The 7,524-nt window shown below is 40.1% G+C and overlaps 1 long non-coding RNA gene across 1 annotated transcript; it reads right to left on the reverse strand.

Annotated features, from left to right (window-relative positions):
* Positions 1 to 5,059: 5,059 nt before the first annotated feature.
* Positions 5,060 to 5,557, reverse strand: LOC134220578 (uncharacterized). Its single transcript, XR_009981961.1, has 2 exons — positions 5,317 to 5,557; positions 5,060 to 5,254 (listed from the first exon to the last, which is right to left on the reverse strand). It is a non-coding gene; the product is annotated as an uncharacterized LOC134220578 (long non-coding RNA).
* Between the last annotated feature and the right edge of the window lie 1,967 nt (positions 5,558 to 7,524).

The raw sequence follows: 7,524 nt of genomic DNA on the forward strand, positions 1-7,524 counted from the left end.
GAGAGATAATCCCACCATGACAACGAGTGCCATTTCAACAAGCCGTATGAATGATCCGATGCTGTTGAATACAGATTGTGTGGAAATGGTGGTCGCCAAAAAGGTTTGTTAGGAGCTGATTGACGAAAATGATCTGGTAGGTAGGTTAGGTAGATTTCCGATAGGATGTGCATGCATGCATGCGGAGGAATGGTGCGGATGCAGCTGACAATCTGGCGGGGAACTAGGCGCAAAAACGGACGGAATTTTCGAGTTGCAGTATGAGGATTCGGTTTGAGTTTGGAACTTAATGAAACATGAGAATAAACTGAATGCTTTTTGTTTCTCAGCGCCTCTATGCATATCTTCTTCTTCTGATTGTTATTACATCTCCCACTGGGACATTGCCGCCTCCTTGCACTTCCACAGTTGTTACATATTTGCACTTGTATATAATGAGGCTAACACGATGATACTTTTATACCCAGGGAAGTCGACACAATTTCCAAACCGAAAATTGCCTAGACCGGCACAGGAATCAAACCCAGCCAACTTCTGCATGGTCTTGCGTTATAGCCGCGCATTTTACTGCTAGGCTAAGGAGTGTTCTATGTATATTCCACTTCCATTTTTTCCTGGTTCATAACTCATAGTGTTCATTCTCATTTTCAATTCAAATCCTCCCCTTTAGTGGATTCGTTCGTATTTCAACGTGATTCACCCAACTAAAAAGTACGGGCGCAACTAAAAAGTACGGGCGCAACTAAAAAGCACGGGCTTCATGACCATGCGGTTAGCGACGGCAATCGTCTACGCATGTGCTATGGAGTGTGGGTTCGATTCCCGCCCCGGTAAGGAGGAAACTTTTCGTGATCGAAACATTCTACACTGGTCCACTGGGTGTTATGTGTTCTGTCCCATGCTAGGTGTTAATTGTTCAGTCCAACCCCGTGGCAAGACATGCTTTTCAGCGTAGCGAACATCTTCATGAATATGTCCAGCATACATTTTGAAAAGTACTTCTCCCGAATCGTGCGTTTACAAGCAACTACATTTTATCCAAACTATTGTTGGCTACATGTTTTCAAATTATTCAAAAATAATACCAGCTATTATGGGCATGTAAATATAATCCTAAAACATCTTTCTGCACACCATTTATTTCATTTCAATTTCACTATTGAATGTTGTTCGAATTGCATCCCCGGACCATTTCAACTGTGATGCTCATCACAGTATAAACAATAATAATATCTCTTGTTTGATTCGGAGCGGGAGAACAAGTTACGAAATATGATTTCGTGTAGCGTTTGATTTCACCTATCGATTCACTCAAATTCGTTAGTTTATTATATTTTATCATCAAATAACATAATTCCCATGGTCAAAGATGGAAATCTTGCAAATTATTTCGAAAACAATTTTCAGATTTAACCAAAACAAATAGTAAACAAAGTACATAATGTTTATTTTCGTACAATAACAGCGGACGGTAATGAGCTACCGTCCGTGGACATGGTGGCTATTGTCAAACCCCTTGTGGTAGTATAGGACGCCAGGGGGGTGGTTCAGTCTGCACGACCTCTGGTTGAAGACGGTGTTCCTGTCTTTTTTTTTAAAGTGACAAAGTGGTTTTCTACTGAATATTATGTTCGTTTGATTATGCCAATGTACACAACTTCAAATTTTTCCCCATCCAGCACCGCTTAACTGCCACCACCAGTAATGAACTCACGTTTGTTGCCAGCGACCATGTACTTCGTTTAGCTGGTATTGATCGTGAGTCCAATCCTCACTGTCTCCCTCATAAACGGCGCAACAGCTTCTTGCACGTCAGGGCGGTCAATCCCAATACTTTATATCGTCCACAAAGCCCAGGAAGCATATTCGATCTTGTGATAATGGTAAAGCTTCTTTGTACTCCAGCTCGCCGGAAAACCATGTTCTGCCATAATGTTACGTTTGACTAAATTGTACACTACTTTGAAAGCAATACACAGAGGTTGTAGCTGCATTGGATCCGTTATTGATCGACGGACAGGGTTTGAATCAAGGGTTCAAGAAATAGAAGAAAACGAACCCATCCTGGAGTTCCTCCAGAAATTTCTCCTGTAGTTCCTCCAGGAATTTTCCAAGATTATCCAGGAGTTCGCGCTATAATTTCTGGAGGAATTCTCAGGCAGAATTCCTAGAGGAACTACAGAAGAAAATCCTGGAGAAAATCAAGAAGGAATTAATGGAATTCATGAAGAATAGCTGTAGGAAGAGGTATTCATTAAGTAATTCCAGGATATATTCCAGAAGGAACTGCATGAGAAATTCCTGGAGGAATCCCAGAACGAATTCTTAAAGGAACTCCAGAAGGAATTCTGAATGAGTTTGGAGATGAATCTCAAAGAAGTTTCTTGGGAAAATTCCCGAGGAAGTTTCTAAAGGAATTCATGAAGTAATTCTTGGAGGAATTGCGGAAGAAGTATTTCGATGAATTCCTGGAGAAACTTCAGGAGGAATTCCTTGAGCAACTGCAGGAAAAAATCCTGGAGGGATGCCAGAAGTTTCTGGAGGAATTCCCGGAGGATCTCTAGTAGGAATTTCTGGAGGAACTCCAGAAGGATTTCCTAATTTTTTTTTAATCTTTATTAATGTGAGGATTTCCTAAAGAAACTCCAGGAGAAACTCCTGAATAATCTCCAGGAGGATGTTTCTGGAGCAGTTTTCGGAGGTGTTTCTGCCGGAGGAGTTTCTGGAGAATTTTTTGGGGGAAATGCGAGGGAAATTCTTGGTGAAACTCCTGGAAAAACTTTTGGAAGGATTCCTGGAGTAAATCCATAGGGAATTCTTGGATGAATTTCAAGAGGAGTTCCTGAACTCCTGGAGGAATTGCTGGAATAGTTTCCTGAGCAATTCCTGGATCATTTCCCGAAGGAATTACTGGAGGAACTCTAGGAGAAATTGCTAGAGGAATTCCTGGAGAAGTTCTTGGAGAAAAGGCGAGAGGAATGCTTGGAAGATATCTCGAGCTTCTCCGGAAGTTCTTCCAGGAATTTCTCGTGAAATTCTTCTAGGAATTCATCCAGTAGCTCCTCCAGGAATTCCTCCGGAAGTTCCTCCGGGAGTTCCTTCGGAAGTTACTCCGGAAGTTCCTCCAGGAATTCCTCCGGAAGTTCCTCCGACAATTCCTCCGGAAGTTCCTCCAGGAATTCCTCCGGAAGTTCCTCCAGGAATTCCTCCGGAAGTTCCTCCAGGAATTCCTCCGGAAGTTCCTCCAGGAATTCCTCCGGAAGTTCCTCCAGGAATTCCTCCGAAAGTTTCTCCAGGAATTCCTCCGGAAGTTCCTCCAGGCTGTTCCTCCGGAAGTTCCTCCAGGAATTCCTCCGGAAGTTCCTCCAGGAATTCCTCCGGAAGTTCCTCCAGGCTATTCCTCCAGAAATTTCTCCGGAAGTTCCTCCAGGAATCCCTCCGAAAATTCCTCCAGGAATTTCTCCGGAAGTTCCTCCAGGAATTCCTCTAGAAATTCCTTCAGGAATTCCTCCGGAAATTCCTTCAGGAATTCCTCCGGAAGTTCCTCCAGGAATTCCTCTGGAAGTTTCCTCCAAGAATTCCTCCGGAAGTTTCTCAAAGAATTTCTCTGGAAGTTTCTCAAAGAATTCCTCTGGAAGTTCCTCCAAGAATTCCTCCGGAAGTTTCTCAAAGAATTTCTCCGGAAGTTCCTTTAGGAATTTTTCTGGAAGTTCCTCCAGGAATTTTTATTCCGACAATTCCTCCGGAAGTTTCGACAGCAATTCCTTCGAGAATTCCTCCAGGAATTCCTTCAAAAGATCCTCCAGTGATTTGTTCAAAACATCCCGCAGGTATAAATTTGGAAGATCCTCCAGGAATTACTTCGCAAGTTCACCCAGTTGTTCCTCCAAGAATTTCTCCGGAAGTTACTTCAGGAACTCTTCTCGGAATTCCTGTCGCAATTTCTCAGGGAGTTTCTCTAAGTATCTCTCCGGGAGTTCCTCTATAGGGTTCCTTTCAGGAGTTCGTCCAGAAATTCCTCCGACAGTTTCTCCAGGAATTTCTTAAGCAGTTTCTCCTGGATTTCTTTCAGAATTTTTTTTAGACTTTTCTTCGGCTGTTCTTAAAGAAGTTTGTTCAGAAATTACTTCGTAAGTTTCTCCAGGAATTCCTTCAAATTTTCACGGAAAAGTTTTCTGTATTCCAAGGAAACTCTTCAGAAATTCCACGGAATTCCATTTTCAGAAATTTGTCGGAATCCCCAAGACAAAACTCTTCTGTATTTTCACAGTAAATTTTATTCAAGCATTCACCGATAAGAATTCTGAAATTCCACGTAAAATACTCCTGAGATTCCATGGAAAAATTCTTTAGAATTTGCTCGGAAAATGTTCGCGAGTGTTTACACCGGATGTCCTACTGAATTTGCACGGCCAACTCTTCTGTATTTTCGAAGGAAATTGTTCTGCGATTCCAGTAAAAAAATCTGATATTCCACGAGAAACTCTGCTGAATATCTATGGAAATAGTTCTGAATCTCCACCGGACATTATTTTGAAATCCCAGGAAAAAAACGATCTTAATTTCCTTGGAAATTCAACTTTATTTCCAAGGAAAATTCTTCAGAGATTCCTCGAGAAATTGTCTGGGATTTCATTGAAATTCTTTTAAGTTCTTACGTGAAATTATTCTGAAATTTCAAGGGAAATTCTTTTGGATTTCATTTTTTTTTTAATTTCAACGGACAACTCTTCTAGATTTTTTGCGGGAAATTATTCTGAGATTCCAGGAAAAATTTATCTGAATTTCCACATAAAATTTTCCTTAATTTCCACAGTCAACAATTTTATGTTTTATCGGAAAATTAGACTGAATTTCCCCGTAAAATTCCTTTGCACAGATTTTGTTTCCACGGCAAACTTTTCAAAATTGTTACGGAAAATTCTTCCAAGATTCCTAGGAAAACACTTCTGCATTTCCTCGGGACATTATTCTGAGATTCCAGGAAAAAATCTTCTTAATTTTCACGGAAACTTTTCTTTTATTTCATGGAAAGTTCGGTCGAATACTACGAAAAAAATCTGAATAACTTCGGGAATTTATTTTTAAATTTCAAGGGAAATTCTGAAATACGAGAGGGTAAATGAAGGTGGAGCGAAGACGAAATCTGCAAGCAAGCGCTGGACTGGTCATCCCAGGCATCATCCATCATCCCAGGATCCCAGAAGAGACAGATCCATTGGCCCATTGAAACGTAGCACTGGAGCACTGGGCCCTAAAATAAAAAAAAATCGAAAAACATTTATGTTCGGTAGCAATTAAGCGTAAAGTACTTACACTTGAGATTATCCATGCTGGAGCCGATGTATCGCCAGGAACACCGACTTTGCAAACTTGGTTTGCAATAAACTCACTTCAATTCGCAAGGTCAGAGTGACGAACTGAAAAGGTATCAAAATACGCATTCGAACGAAAACGGGAATACGACAAACATTCGAAAGCGTGAAGTTCGAAAAATCGAATGGTTAGAATTGGTTCGAACGAAAACGGGAATGCGGATTAGTGAAACGTTCTCACGTATCCGCTTCGAACGTAAACAAGAATGAGGGTGAATGTCCGAACATGGTTTTCCGGCGATTAGACTTAATGACTGATTAGACTGATACGAGCAACGCTGGATGGCTCGAAATCAATTATTCGGATTGCAGACGAAGTGGCAACCTCGTTTGTGACCTTAGACGGATTGAAGCAGGGTGATGCACTTTCGAATTTATTGTTCAACATTTCACTCGAAGGCGCTATTAGGAGATCTGACGTGCAGAGGAACGGCACTATCAACACATGGTCGCATATGCTCCTGAGTTTTGCGGATGACATCGACCTTATTGGAATCGATCGCAGAGCAGTAGTGGAGGCTTTTGTCCCACTGAAGAGGGAGACGGCGGAGATAGGCTTAACCATTAACTCTACCAAGACAAAGTACATGGTGGCAGGTAGAGATAGAGGAAGACCTAGTGGTGTTGGTGCAGAGGTAGTGCTTGATGGGGATGTGTTTAAAGTTGTTGAAGAATTTGTTTACCTTGGAACGCTTGTGACATATGACAATGACGTTTCCCGTGACCATTTACGGGTTACGTAACCACCCAAGTAACAATTTCCATGCTTCTTGGATTTATCTAATTCTTATTGCGGACTTATGACAGCAATCATCAAGCTGATTGCTCAGTTTTATTGACGCTCTTATTGCTATCAATAAACCTCCCATAAATCTGCTGAAAAAAGCTTCAAACGTCAAATGCCTATTGACCATATTAACAGATCTATGGTAGTGATGAAGAGCGTAATAAATCCAATTTTCAACGCTCGAATAAAGCTACAATTTTTGGTCATAATGTGGTCAAATGAATTACCCCCATAAGAATGTTTGTATTGGGAAGAGTTTATGACGGTGTTTTATAAAAGCAAAATTTTTCTGATCAAATTCCATGATGGCCATATTGAAAACGGAAAAACATTTCGCAGTCAGTGAAATATATCACTGAAATGCATGATTTAACGAAATTTTAACCGCTTATCATACTTTTTCCGATAAATAATTTTATTAATTGATAGTTTGGGCAAAAATACTAATCGATTTAGTGGACATCCTAGATGTTGTGGTAATCAATATTTTCGATTTTTTCCCTGAACTACGTTATATGGCCGGCGCGTGGTGTTCAACCTTATTTTTTTCACAACATTTGACCATAAAATCGGAAGCGCACTTCTTTTCAATGGTACTGAATTGAAAAAACAACCTGAAATAAAATATTATTTTGTTGTCATCATCATAATTTTCATCAACAATCCATTTTGTTATTATTTTTCTGCTAAGATTTGTTTCTCTTTTTTTAAAGCAACATTTTGACAGCTGCCGCAGCCAAATTCCCTTTTTTGCGGGTGGTTTAAAAAGGGTTTCTAAGTGCTCTTATGATAGGTTTATAGTGGTTATCTGGAGAGGGCCACTTGGCAATATCTTACTCTTATAGTGGTCATCAGAAGGTTGCCGTGTATTACTCGGTTTTATTGTTAGATCTTATAAATTGATCTTGAAAACCAAGGATGTTATCGATCATTTAGTAATCTGCCTTCGATCATTTAGTAGTTTTTCAATAACTCAGTCCAGAGGCTAAATTTCAAAATGTGTTGTATGGTGGAGTTCTAGTGCAAAGGTTTATCTACAACTTTGCCTAACAGTTCGTTGTTTGAATTTCACTAATAAAGGAGCTATAGCGCTAGTAGCAGTAACTTAGACTAAATGATTGCATATTTTGTTATCATTTAGTATAAGTATAGCAACTAGCACCGTAACTCCTTTAGCAGTGGAATTCGAACATCTACCTGTTAAGGAGAGTTGTAGAAAAAGCTTCGCACTAAAAGTCCACCATACAACACATTTTAAAATTAAGCCTCTGGAATGAGTTATTGACAAACTACTAAATGATCGAACGCAGATTACTAAATGATCGTTAACATCCTTGTTGAAAACCATTCTTAGAGCGGAAT

This window comes from Armigeres subalbatus, chromosome 3 (assembly GCF_024139115.2).
Source record: "Armigeres subalbatus isolate Guangzhou_Male chromosome 3, GZ_Asu_2, whole genome shotgun sequence".
NCBI lineage: Eukaryota > Metazoa > Arthropoda > Insecta > Diptera > Culicidae > Armigeres > Armigeres subalbatus.